Source organism: Leptopilina boulardi, unplaced genomic scaffold (genome assembly GCF_019393585.1).
Source record: "Leptopilina boulardi isolate dan_hultmark-lab unplaced genomic scaffold, ZJU_Lbou_2.1 LbouV2_165, whole genome shotgun sequence".
Lineage (NCBI taxonomy): Eukaryota > Metazoa > Arthropoda > Insecta > Hymenoptera > Figitidae > Leptopilina > Leptopilina boulardi.
In genome coordinates this window covers 38,622-53,232 of record NW_026137713.1, presented here as the reverse complement: position 1 = coordinate 53,232, position 14,611 = coordinate 38,622, and the positions used below count along the sequence as shown (strand labels likewise).

At 28.1% G+C, this 14,611-nt stretch overlaps 1 protein-coding gene and 1 long non-coding RNA gene across 6 annotated transcripts in view; one reads left to right on the top strand and one right to left on the bottom strand.

Moving 5' to 3' along the window:
• LOC127277065 (uncharacterized) overlaps window positions 1-14,611 on the top strand; it is a 101,602-nt gene that overhangs the window by 76,933 nt on the left and 10,058 nt on the right. For all 5 annotated transcript variants that reach the window (XR_007842312.1, XR_007842313.1, XR_007842314.1 and 2 more), the window contains exon 14: window positions 1,636-1,683. This is a non-coding gene — a long non-coding RNA (uncharacterized LOC127277065). The remainder of the gene's footprint in view (window positions 1-1,635; window positions 1,684-14,611) is intronic.
• The window catches only part of LOC127277064 (uncharacterized), a 48,093-nt gene that overhangs the window by 31,276 nt on the left and 2,206 nt on the right, over window positions 1-14,611 (bottom strand). The window lies entirely within an intron of this gene.

Below are 14,611 nucleotides of genomic sequence, written 5' to 3'. Positions count from 1 at the left end.
AAATAAAGAGAATATTAACTCTTTTTTTTGGAAAGAGCATAAATTCTCATTTTGCAAAAGTTGATTTCATCAATGTTAAATAAAGGCAGAACAATAATTGCTTTATTATAAGATTCAAGGAAAATCATATCACTGTCTATTAATGATATATGTCTAATCCAATAGATCTTGAAATGCATATATAAAACGCAATATTGGAAAAAAAAATTTATTCTTATTTTATAATTAATTGTAAAATACTAAGTTTCTTTATATGAGACAATCTTCTCTTATAGGCGTGTTAATATCAAAGAATTTAATATTTTGAAATAAAATTTTTTTTTTAAATTTCTTTGGGGTGAGACAAAATAAATAAAATTGCCACCATACCGATTTTATCAATTTAGATATACAATTGCAAAATAATACTGAAAAATTAAATTAAAAGCATTTAAATCTTATTTTATTTTCTTATTGAAAGAAATGAAATTCAAAAGAAATTAAATGGAATCAATGATTTAAACATAATAAACTAAAATTGAGAGAGTATATAATAAAATGAAAAGATTTCATCTCGTTCAATTCAATTTTGCCCGAAACACACACGATATTATATAATTATTTTCTGGATTATTTATTTATTGCAGCCACATATATATATATATATATTATATTATACATCTTGTGAAAGAGCATATAGACATTTTCCTGATTCCTTTGGCCCGACCTACCGTAATACATGATCTCCTTATATGCGGTATATACGTGTGATCCTCTGATAACTTCAACGTCAGAAGGAATAATATATATCGTCTTATCTTCCCTCTCAAACTCTCCTCTCGCGGAAGTCAAGTAATTTGCATGCCCGTATTTAGTTGATCAAAACTTTTTTTTTTTTTTTTTCATTATTTGAAACTAGAAAAAAATATATGATGAATTGATAAACTATAAATATTACGTAAATATTGTTCTTGAGAGAATTGAGATAAATAACTAATTAAAATTGGAATATACACAAAATTTGAGATAGTAAAATGTTTCTAAAAAGCAATTCATCTTATACAATCAATAATATATAAATTTAAAAGATAAAAATTGTGGATAAATCATGAGGATTAATGTCGGTTTAAGAACTTGGTCAACTAGACTGTAAAAGGTACTTGTGTGTATGTATAAGTATCCCGCGACCGGTTTTACAATTCCAACTATACTTCTGGTTCTTATATACATCAAGAACATAAGGAATCCGCGAGCGTGTGCTGTAAGCTTATTTCTTTCCTCAACGACAACTTCGATATCTCTTGTCAGGATTTATGGGAGACACTGGAGGACGAATAGAAAACTAATCATTGCCTTTTTTTTTCTCCTTCCCGTTGATCTTATAGTAAACCGATCAGAACATATAGTGACAAGAAAAAAAGAAAGAAAGAAAGAAAGAAAAAACACTTTCTGACTTAACTAATAGATACTAAGTATGGCTTAAATGATTCGCGGTTTGTCAGTAAAAAATAAATTCAATTCTAAAAAATTTTAATCAAAAATATATGAACAATTTGCAAGTGAAAAAAAAGCCAAAAAGAAATTAATATTTGTAATTTTATATAAATATACTACAAAATTCTAAAAAATTAATGGTAATATTTTTTTGTATTTCAGTTGCAATTCGTTTTGAGCGCAGTTCGAGTGGAAGTATTGGACATTTTTGTAAGTAACAGATTTTTATTATTTTATTTGTCACACTGTTGTGTTTAAGGGTTTCGTGGCCTAGGCCCAAAAAGCCTTAGTTTCGCTTTGGTGTCAATCTGCAACAGGTACCATAGCAACCGGTACCATATAGTAACCGGTATCATAGTAATCGGTACCATGGTAACCGGTACCATAGTAAACGGTACCATAGTAACCAATAACATGTTAACCGGTACCATAGTAACCGGTACCATAGTAGTCGGTACCATATAGTAATTGGTACCATATAGAAATCGGTACCATTGTAACCGGTACCATAGTGGCCGGTACCATAGCAACCGGTACCATATAGTAACTGGTATCATAGTTACCTGTACCATATAGTAACCGGTAACATAGTAATCGGTACCATGGTAACCGGTAACATAGTAATCGGTACCATGGTAACCGGTACCATAGTAAACGGTACCATAGTAACCAATACCATGGTAACCGGTACCATAGTATCTAGTAATAGAGTAACTGGTACCATATAGAAACTGGTATCATTGTAACCGGTACCATAGTGGCCAATACCATAGTATCCGGTACCATTGTAACCGGTACCATAGTGGCCGGTACCATAGCAACCGGTACCATATAGTAACCGGTATTATAGTTACCTGTACCATATAGTAATTGGTACCATTGTAACCGGTACCATAGTGGTCGGTACCATATAGTAACCAGTACCATGGTAACCGGTACCATATAGTTACTGATACCATATAGTAACTGGTACCGTATAGTAACCGGTACCATGGTAACCGGTACCATACAGAAACTGGTACCATTGTAAACGGTACCATAGTAAACGGTATCATAGTTACCGGTACCATATAGTAATTGCTACCATTGTAACCGGTACCATAGTGGTCGGTACCATATAGTAACCAGTACCATGGTAACCGGTACCATATAGTTACTGATACCATATAGTAACTGGTACCATATAGTAACCGGTACCATACAGAAACTGGTACCATTGTAAATGGTACCATAGTAACCGGTACCATTGTAACCGATACCATATAGTAACTGTTACCATATAGTAACTGGTACCATATAGTAACCCGTACCATATAGAAACCGGTACCATAGCAACAGTTACCATAGCAACCGTTACTATGGTTACCACCGTTACCTTAGCAGGTCACGAAACCCCTCTCATATTTTTAAGTTATCAGTAATTTACTATTTCTAATTGATCAATTTTGACATAAATTTTGACACAAAATGGATAATTAACTCTATTGATAAAATATAAAACTTTTCAACACAAGCGATAAATATAAATAAATTGCGATTTCAAAGTTGGACAATAAATAAACCGAAGTAAAATTGAAGATTGGGGTTAACGTCACATCGCGGCAAGGACATAAATTTCAGTACAGATATAATACTTAAAATAGGACACAATCCATTCAATCGTGTTTAGTTTCAAAAAAAAAAAAATTATCGATTTATGAGCCAATTGAAAAAAAATAGAACCTTGTTTTTTTTCTAGTGAATAACACATAAATAATGCAATTGTGTATCCAATTCTACAGAAACTTTTTAACGTTTCTATTTTCCACTGGGAATATAAAAAATAGTATAAACGAAAATATTCTTGTTATATTAAAAATTTGCTTATATTGCTCGTTTTCTATAGAACAAAATTCTCTCTTTCTCTAATCGACTTCATTTATAAATATAAATTCTAGACTTCAATTTGAGAGTTCAAAACTTCCTTTAACAGAAGACTAATGATTGCTATAATAATATTCCCTACTATATTGTATTTATAGTCCATTTCTTCAGGTCAGTGACATTTATCGACTTTGAAGAATAGTGCCCATAAAATTTGTACAACTTATTGTTCCGCCTTATGTTTATATATTACGTTTGCCTTAAAATTTTTTTATTCTCTAATAAAAATTCAATGAATAACGATAAAATCTGTTATATTTTCTTATAAAAATTGTTATAGTTATATATTTTCAAATGTTTTTTAATTCGACAAAAAAGAATTTTATTCTTTTATATAATTTCCCTTAGATTCTGATATATATAAAATATCAGATACTTATTTTTCGATCACGTATAGAATACTCTGGGTAAATCTGACCGAGTACTTTTTTTGATCATATATCATTCCAAAATGACTGTCATTTTAGGAAAAAAATTTTTAATTCGACTGGATTAAAATTCCGACAGATATTTAAGATGGGAAATATTCATGCTTGCCAAAAATTTTTTACATCTGTCAAAAAGTTATTAAAATGCCTTTGAATTATAGTATAGAATTGTTTTTGATTTATTTATAGACTAAACGTCAAAGAACAATATATCATATAGAAATAATGTATCATACATCAGGATAATGATGACACCTTCATAGTAGAAAATGAGTAATGCGGTAGCATTATTACTTTTACACCTGTCGTGACCCATTTATTGGATAAAATCGATGATCTACGCTGATATCGATCATCATCATTATATTATGATGTCGTATATCGTGTGTAATTGAAAACGAATAAAAATAGAAATTATAATCGGTGAAAAATTATATAAATATAAATTCTAAAAGAGTACAATTGCATAAATTGGCGTGGTCGTTGCTAGGAAATTCTCAGGTGCGGCTTTGAGCGTTATCCATCAACTCTACTGAAACGAAGGTAGTCTATACCGTAAAACGAAAAGGGAAAAATTATCGCGAATGATGAACGCATACTTATATATATATTGTATTATTGGCCTTTCACACTCGAATTACACTGCTAGGTAGTCACGCAAAGGAAAGAATTCATTGACACAATTCAAGAACTATTTAACGAAATTCCCTATGTGGTGAAAATATATTTTATAATCTCTTTCTCTTTCTCACGGTTAAAAATTTCGCATATTGACATTTTATATATATACCTAAAGTGGGAGAAAAATCTCATTATTACTTTATCGTTATTTTAAATTAGGAATAAGGTTTATTTCTTAATTATTTTTCATGATGGTAATTTCATCGTGCCCTTTCAATTTAATTAGTTTTATATGTAATGGACTGACACTCCACTAAAAGTGATTTTTTTTGTTTCTGTAATATTCAGGATTTTGTAAAATTTAGAATACAATCACCCTATTTTCCACCTACTTTTAAAATATATTTAGCTATTTTTGATCTATTTTCAGCCTACAATTAACCTTCATTCGACCTACTTTGAATCTATTATTAGCCTATTTTCGACCTACTTTGAGCCCCTATTTCAGCTATTTTTGACCTTTGAACTTAAATTGACCTATTTTCCACCTACTTTGAACCTAAATTTGACCGATTTTCGACCTATTTTGAGCCTCTATTTATGCTATTTTTGACCTTTGAACCCAAATTGACCTATTTGGCTATTTTCCACCTACTTTGAACCTACATTTGACCAATTTTCGACCTATTTTGAGCCTCTATTTAGGCTATTTTCGACCTTCTTTAAACCTAAATTGACCTATTTTCCACCTTCTTTGAACCTTGACTGTTTTTCGACCTACTTTGAGCCTCTATACAGGCTTTTTTTGACCTTCTTTAAGCGTAAATTAAACTATTTTCTACCTACTTTGAACCTGCTATTAGTCTATATTTTTAATCTACATTTAACCTTTTATCGACCAAATTTGAATCTATTTTCGACCTACTATGAACCTTTATAATAAACAAAGGTATTATAAACAATCTTGTTCACGGCGCCAATGTTAAAATCAAAAGCAAAAGACATGAGCATGTTTTATTTCTATGAGAAACGGATGTGTGTTCATTGACGCCATATATAAACACTGTATGTATATATCTCTATTGGGAGCATGTTTTTGCGCTTACAATCGGGTGATAGCAGAACATTAAAACTTCGTTTGTGTGTCGGTTCCCGATAAACTAAAGTGTTGCGACAACAGTAGGAAGTATATATACCGAGAGATTATTCGATACATAGGGGGAGAATCAACATCGTATAAATGTGTCGTTTTTTTCTATTAATTAAACTATGTGAAACTACATCGATGCCTGGGCATTTTCCTAAAGCGTCTTACAACGATTAGACATTCCTTTTGCAACATATATATATATATATATATATATATAAAGTTCTCTATAGTCAATTTTACGATTGCTCGTGAGAAGTGAATTTTTCTGAATTCTTTCCTTTAATTACAATCGATGTTGAATTAATTGATGATTCAGTTTCTTAATTAAGAAACCTTCGTTCCTGAGAAAACTATTTTTCGTCATTTATCAAAAAAAAAAAAAAAAAAAAAAAAAAAATGCGTTTGCTCGCAATTTTATAAAGTTTATACATATTTTTCTTGTCAAACTTCAGAATTTATCGAAATATTTTCTGTCTGATAATCTTTGGAAATTTTCTATTTAATTTTTAATTAAGAAACATTGGTTAAAAAAACAAATTATGAAATTTATTATTCCTAAAAATATGTATATTTATTACATAATAATAAATTTAAATATATATTTTTTTTGTTATTTGTAGAATAATTTTAATTAAAAAAAAAAAAAAAAATTCTGTAATTATTATTTGTTTCGTCATTTTTAAATTTATTATATTCATAATAATCAATTAAAATTCTAATTATATTATAAAGAGAAAACAATTTTCTAGATTAATTAATTAATATATGATCTATAAATAAAATCCTTTGAGTTTAGTATAAATTATATAATGAAAGTGTTATTAAATAATAATTAAAAAAAAAAGAAAGGGAAATTTTAAATACATATTTATAGTTATTAAAATATCATCAATAGGTTCAAATAGATTCTATATTGAATTTGAACCTTTTGAAATATGGGGAATTTCACGTGAAGTTATCAAGGTGAAGAAATGTTTGCTTCTAAACGCGCTATCATATTTAGATAATTTTTTCAATTAAATAATGAAACAAAAAAATTTTCTACCTACATTTAATCTATTTTAAACCTATTTTCAGCCTACAATTAACCTATTTTCGACCTATTTTAAAACTATATTAATCTATTTCCAACCTAAATTGGACCTACAGTTTACCTATTTTCGACCTGCTTTGAACCTCCATTAATCTATTTGCAACCTACATTTAGCCTATTTTTAACATACTTTGAACCTATATTAATCTATTTTCAACCTAAATTGTACCTACAGTTTACCTATTTTCGACCTGCTTTGAACCTATTATAATCTATTTTCGACCTACATTTAGCCTATTTTTAACCTACTTTGAGCCTATATTAATCTATTTTCAACCTAAATTGGACCTACAGTTTACCTATTTTCGACCTACATTTAACCTATTTTTAGCCTACTTTGAACCTATATTAATCTGCTTTCAACCTAAATTGGACCTACAGTTTACCTATTTTCGACCTGCTTTGAACCTATTATAATCTATTTTCGACCTACATTTAACCTATTTTTAACCTATTTTGAGCCTATATTAATCTATTTGCAACCTAAATTGGACCTACAGTTAACCTATTTTCGACCTACTTTGAACCTATTATAATCTATTTTCGACCTAAATTGAACCTACAATGAACCTACTTTCGACCTACATTTAGCATACATTCAACATATTTTCGACCTAAATTGGACCTACATTTAACCTATTTTCTACTAAAAAAATGGATCTAGAAAGTAAAAAATATTAATTTTTAAGTCCAGCTTTTGTTTGAAAAAAAAGAAAACAAAAAAAATCGTGTTTTTCACCTTGATCAATTCACTTGAATTCACTCATATATGCAAATTGAGATTTTTTTTAATTGACCGCGATGGTTATGTTTACCTACCAATTAATTGGTTGAGATTGCTTCTATTGCAACAGAATGATCGATGGTGTGTGAGATCAATGGTTAGGGGATCTCTTATTAAAACATCGTACTACTATTATTTCATTAGTTACATAAATTTACGTGTGTAAATGACGTGATTTATTTATAATAACAATATGAACACACACAATTTTTATGAAATCGATGTAACGATTTAATTAATCAAGAATAATTACCCGCTTCTTTAATTTTTTTTTTCTTTTAACTCGCGTAGAAAAACGATAAAATGTCAAATATTTTATAAACTCTGAAAGTAATTATTTTTGATTTCATTTACTTGTGTATCCGTTATTACGAAAAAGCACACAGAATCTTAAAATCTCGCACATTTCACATCTTCTCGTTTCTTCTTTTATTGGAATAAAATTCTATAACCGTAAATAGAGTTCATTAACTGTGCAAGTTAGACGTGAACTTCGAAATAGTTCACTAAAAGTTTCGTCAGAACATTTTTCTTTTCTTTTTTTTTTTTTTTTGCATGGAATTTGCTTGACTTTCATTACGTCATGAAAAAAAAAACGTTGTTCTAATAAAGAAATATATAAGCACAATCAGGAACTGTTGCACCAAAACGGAACTAACTTGCAAATTTATTAGGTTTTTGTAATTTACTTTTACTATTTTTATTATTGTTATTACAATTTGCAATAGTAATTGAATATTATTCTTTAATTTAGCAAAGAAAATAAACTTGCGTCATTTAACATAATTTAAACAATTTTTTTTTCTATTAAAGTAAATTAATTTTTTACATTGGATCTACATTTAGCCTATTTCGACCTATTTTGATCCTCCATTTGACCTATTTTGAACCTACATTAAGCATTCATTTAACCTACTTTGTACCTATATTATTCTCCTTTCAACCTACTTTTAGCCTATTTTTATCATACTTTGAACCTACATTTAACCTATTTTGACGCTTTTTGAAACCTACATTAACTTATTTTTTACCTACTATTAACCTAAATTTAAGCTTTTTTCGACCAATTTTGAACCTGCATGCAAAACTATTTCTGGCCTAGTTTAAATCTATTTCCGACCAATTTTGAACCTATTTTCGATTTACTTTGAACCTATATGTTTTCTATTTTTGACCTACTTTAAACCTGTTTCCGACCAAATTTGAACCTACATTAAGCCAACATTTAACTTATTTTCGACTTCCTTTGAACCTACATTAAATATTTTTGACATTTAAAAAAATTCATCTAAAGGAAAATTTTAGCTAACAAAATTCTTTGTTTGCAAGAATTTTTATTTCCCCCATCTTTTGTCTCGCGTTTTCTTTGAATATAATTATGTCGCAACACTTATAGCGGTGCCGTCAAAGTAAAATTATAACATTCTAATATCACTATTTGAGAGTTAAAACATGCTTTGAATATAAAATTGAAGTCATGAATTTTCTTTGGCTTTTAACATTGGCTTTGTGAACTAGTTAGAAACATTCAAAATATGCATATGTATGTACATAGGTGCGATTGTTTGAGGTAGGTGTTATACACATTTTGTAACATTGTATCTCTATACATATATATATGCATATTTACACATATGTGTTTAATAATATGTTAAGTATAGCGTCAATTCATAATTATGTATATATATATATATATATATATATATATATTTTGTATTAGGAGAATATGTATGATAATTTTTTTTTGCTTTTCTAAGATTCGTAACAAAGCGTATACAATAAGCAATGTAGGATTTTATGTATATAAATATATGAACCGTGGCGAGTCAACCACCATATATAAAATAACTACAAGCATTTTAATGATTTTAATTCTGCATTGAACTGATATCAGTTGTATCGTATATTTATATCGAGAGCTATGTACCCAGCATGAGAACTGTTCTAAGAAAATTTACACATCTCTATATAATATATATTTATTCAGGGATGAGATTTATGCAGTCAACTTAAAAGAAATTATTGCTTTCGAGTTAATTGCAAAATCTTAATCATTTCATTATTATAAAATATAGAATGATATATATGCTATTTCGAAGTATACATTATTTATTAATATTAATTTTTAAAGCCGCACTTTTCTTTAAAATACAAAAAAATTTTCATTTTTATTTCTAATTTTATTTTTGCGACGCATATGCATTAAGCTCTAAAATTAATTTGTTAGAATTTTGATTTGTTTAAATTTACATTTTACAGAATCTGAATGTTTATTTTAACACAATTTTCATTTGTTCGAATAAAAATTTGACAAAAAAAATTTAAAAACTAACCAATCAGAAAGTTATTAATGATAAATTATATGCCAAATATTTATTTGAAAAAATAAAAGTTCTGCCCAGGCTTGAAAGCTTTATATACTTTTAGTATACGAAAGGGCATTTTTCAATTCAAGGTAATAAAATTTGGTTAATTAATTTTTTTTTACACATTGAGTCTATAATAAATCAATTATAATATCGATAATAGAGATGTTAATTTTTCATAGGTCAATTATTGTGAGTGGTAATAAGAAAATTTTTTTTTTCCAAATTTATATATATATATTAAAAGAATAATTGCTCGCTGTGCTCAATAAACTTGGTATATAATAATGTCTTGATAAATGGTATCCTGACTTTTGTAGTTATATAGTGCCAATGTTGGAATTGCTTCGTGCAATACTGACATTTTCCCTGCGCGCAAAATTGATTTAAGAAAAAATTTGTCTTTATAATTACAATATTTCCTAGGATTATTGTGTAAAAAAAAAAATAAATAAAACCAACGGAAGAAAAAGAAAAATCGGGTAGAGATAGCTTTATTAACAGTTTGTCTGCTGTGATTTATATTGTAATTATTATCATGTTCTCGATTTCAATTAAGTTTCAATTTAGCCTTCGCCTGACGGATGTTTTCAAATGTTTCTTTTACCGGTCTGATGAATACCTTCGCCAAATGTTATACCTGCCTTTTGTGTCAATCGAATCAAATTGACTTTCATTTTAAAAAAGTGAAAAAAAATAACAATTCTATTATTGTTGAATACCGTTTTATTAAAAGCATTCTTTAAATTTGAATTAGATAGTTAAAAATAACTAATTTTACAGCAAAAAGTCAGTAACTTATTCAAATAATAATATTTCCCACTGAAAATTAGTTACTTTTTATAATTCGATTTTTTTTTTACTAATTACTGAAGCAAAATTTAAATTATTTTCAACGTAATTAAGAATTAGAGAACTGATGATGCTCTACAAACAATAAAGATAAACAATAACTATTATAGATTTTTCAAATAAATCAATTTTTTACGTTTTTTTCTTTTTAATTAAAATTCTGTTTTAGATTAATTTTCATTTTTTTTTTTTTTTTTTTTTTAAATATAATTGAATTTCTATTAACCTTGTAATCTAATTTTTCTCACCTATTTAAATATAGGTATGAGAGAATAACATTTTTCATATATTATAAATTTTAGATCGTTCTAAAAGATTGAAATAATTAATAGTTCCTCTTCAATTTTCTATTTTAACACGACGAAGTTTTCTATAAAAAAAAAAATTATCATCACTATCTACAGGTGTTTTTAAATAACTTCTAAGTAAATAAGAATAAAAATATATAATCTAACTTCAATAACTGACGTTTAATTAGAAAAATGATGAAAAAAATTCCAAAGTTTTTTTTTTCTTTTTAAATTTTTATATTCTTATTTTATAATAATTAATAAATAATGTGATTTTATAATTAAACAAAAACACGAGGAATTTCTGATCTTCAATATTATATATAGAAAAGACTGTGAGAAACAAGAAAAAGGTCAGACGATTTTAAATTATTAATTAACGTCAAATAAACGATTTATATAATAAAAAAAAAAAAAAAAAAAAAAAAATGAACGATGACACCTTGAAGTATGCCGAGTGTATGTATATGAACATTGTTGTAAAGTTCGTTTTGTTACGACATTTATGTTATAATACTTTATATATATACATATATATGCCAACTCGTTAAAGCAAATTCACCTCCCGGCAATCAGACTTTCTTATGTCTCGGCGCCATTTTCTCTTTTATTATTATAAATCTACTTACTGCAACATTGTATCATTCAACATGAAAAATGACATAATCGATATGCAGATATCTAACACGCTTCGTTAGATATATATGCATATTTTATCAATAGGGATATCTTTTGATACGATCGTAAATCATTATATATGACATTTTGTTATTTAAAAAAAAAAAAAAAAAATTATCATCTTCAATTCCGCAAGAAATTCAGTCACAAATTCTGGTTTATATTATTTTTAATATAAATAGATTAATCGTTAAATTTGCATTTTTAAAAAATACTTTTGAATTCAAAGTCAACTATTTATAACTATCGTTAAATACAATAATCAGTAATAATTAAATAAGTACCGTCGTTTATAATTACCGTTAATTGAAATTACAACTGATTGAAACTAGTATTCAATAATTTCATTTTTAATTACCATTTATTACTGACAGTAGTTACAATTTATGGTAATTATAGAGAACGGTAGTTTCATCTAACGTTATAATTATAATCGCCAATACTCAAAATTCTCCAAATTTACTTAAGAATTATAAGTATCGTCAATTTTAATTACTACTGTTTTGAAACTACCGACAGTTTTAACTACCGTGAGTTGCAACAACTGTCAGTTGTTTCTACCGTCAGTTGCAAGAACTATCAGTTGTTTCTATCGTCAGTTGCAAGAACTATCAGTTGTTTCTATCGTCAGTTGCAAGAACTATAAGTTGTTTCTACCGTCAGTTTCAACTACTATCAGTTCTCAATACCGTCAGTTGCAGCAACCATCAGTTGTAACTATCGTCAGTTGTAAATACAGTCAGGTGCAACAACTATCAGTTCTTTCTACTGTCAGTTGCAACAACTATCAGTTGTAACTACCGTCAGTTGCAACAACCATCAGTTGTAACTACCGTCAGTCCCAACAACAACTATAATTAATTACTACCGTCGGATGTAACTACCGCCAATTACAACTATCAGTTGTAACTACCGTCAGTTGTTTCTACCGTCAGTTGCAAGAACTATCAGTTGTTTCTACCGTCAGTTTCAACTACTATCAGTTCTTACTACCGTCAGTTGCAGCAACCATCAGTTGTAACTACCGTCAGTCCCATCAACTATAATTTAATACTACCGTCAGTTTTAAATATCATCAGCTATGACTACCGTCAGTTGTAACTACCGTCAGTCCCAACAACTATAATTTATTACTACCGTCAGTTGTAAATACCATCAGCTATGACTACCGTCGGTTGTAACTACTGTCAGTTATGTGTAATGTTTCTTGCGACTAGTATTAGTTTTTATAATTGATAAAAGCTAAAGCTAACGGTAGTCCCAAATAGTATTAATTACAACTGACGGTATTTACAATTAGCGGTACTTTCAAAACAATGGTAATTACAACTGACGGTACATTAAATTCTCAATTTTTGAAATGATAGTAGTTAAGGTAGTTTTAAACAATTCGAGTCATCAGTGATTGCAATTACAACTAACGGTAGTTTCAAACAGTAGTAATTATAACTGACGGTATTAAAAACTAGCAGTAGTTTCAAAAAATAAGTATTTACAACTGACGGTACTTCTATAGTTCTCAATAATTAAAGTCATAAGTGACAGTAGTTACAACTGACGGTAGTTAAAATTAATAGTAATTATAACGAACGGTAGTTTCAAACAATAGCAATTAAAATTGGCGGAAATTAGTAGTTTTAATAAACGGTAGTTCCCATTGCTGGTAGTTATAAGAAACGAGTTTTCATAGCAGTTTTGAGAAACGGTAGTTATAAGAAATTGTAGCTTTCATAGTTGGTAGTTTTAAGAGAATGTAATTCAAAAAGTTTGTAGTTTTTCTTAATGGCAATTGTATAATTGATTCTAGTTTCTATAATTGTTCTCTATAGTTGGTAATTTTAATATCTAGTTTTACAGTTGGTAGTTTTTTAAAGTTTGTAGTTCTTTTACAGTTGGTAGTTTTTCGCGCACTTGGTAGTTTCTATCGACGATAGTTTTTATAATTGGAGGTTACAATCGATGTTAGGCACAACTTAATAGAATAGTTTATTTACTTTTTTTTAAATTAGTGAATTAGTGAATTTAAAATTAGTTTTAAATTTTTCTATTTTGCTAAAATAAATTAAATATGTAAAAAAAAAATCAGCATACGTTGAGAATTTCTCACATACTAACAAAACGCGTGGCGCCTGGTGGGCGTAGATTTACTATTCAGGAATCCTTTTTTTGACGCATTTTTCCGTTACACTATAGGAGACGTGTTTTTTTCTCTCTCTCTTTTTTTTTTTCTTTTTGCTCACTTGACTTCTTATTTTCGAATGTGAAAGTGAGTACTCGTAAAATTCAGTGTATTATTTTTAAGATTGTGTTTACTGTCTTAATAGGCAGGTTGTGGGACCAGTAACTTCTGGGCGTGACGAACGATTGTTCAAAAAAAAAAAAAATTAAATATGTGATTTTTAAATGTTATTGGCAATTTTTTTCCCTCTATATATTTCTATCTTCGAACGACAAAAATACAATATTTTTTATTTTCTCAATACGATGAACATTGTCAGCACTCTCGTGAAATATTGACAGCTTATTCACCGAATTCCAAATGAAATAATAATTTACTGGTTTATGAAAGAGCGAGGAAAAAAAAAACAAGTAGGAGTGTAAAGAATAGAGTCGTAGATATTTCGATAAATTGCTTATTATGTCAAGAGATAACGATTATGCAGATTTGTTGAAATATATTATATGTGCCACGTGCCCTAGAATTATTTTCAGCAATATATAGAGATATTGAAAAAAAAATATGCATAATTTCATGACAATAATGTTTATTACAATGTTTATACTTTAGTTTCTGTGTAAAGGAAAATTGTCGTTTTTTTTCTTTCTCTCTCTCTCTTTTTTTTTAAAGATCTCATTGAAAATAAGAGGAATTTCTTTCACAACAGAAAATGTCACAAGTTTGCCATTTAATTAAGGCGCTCATTTCCTTTTAAAGAATTAATCCGTAATTAGC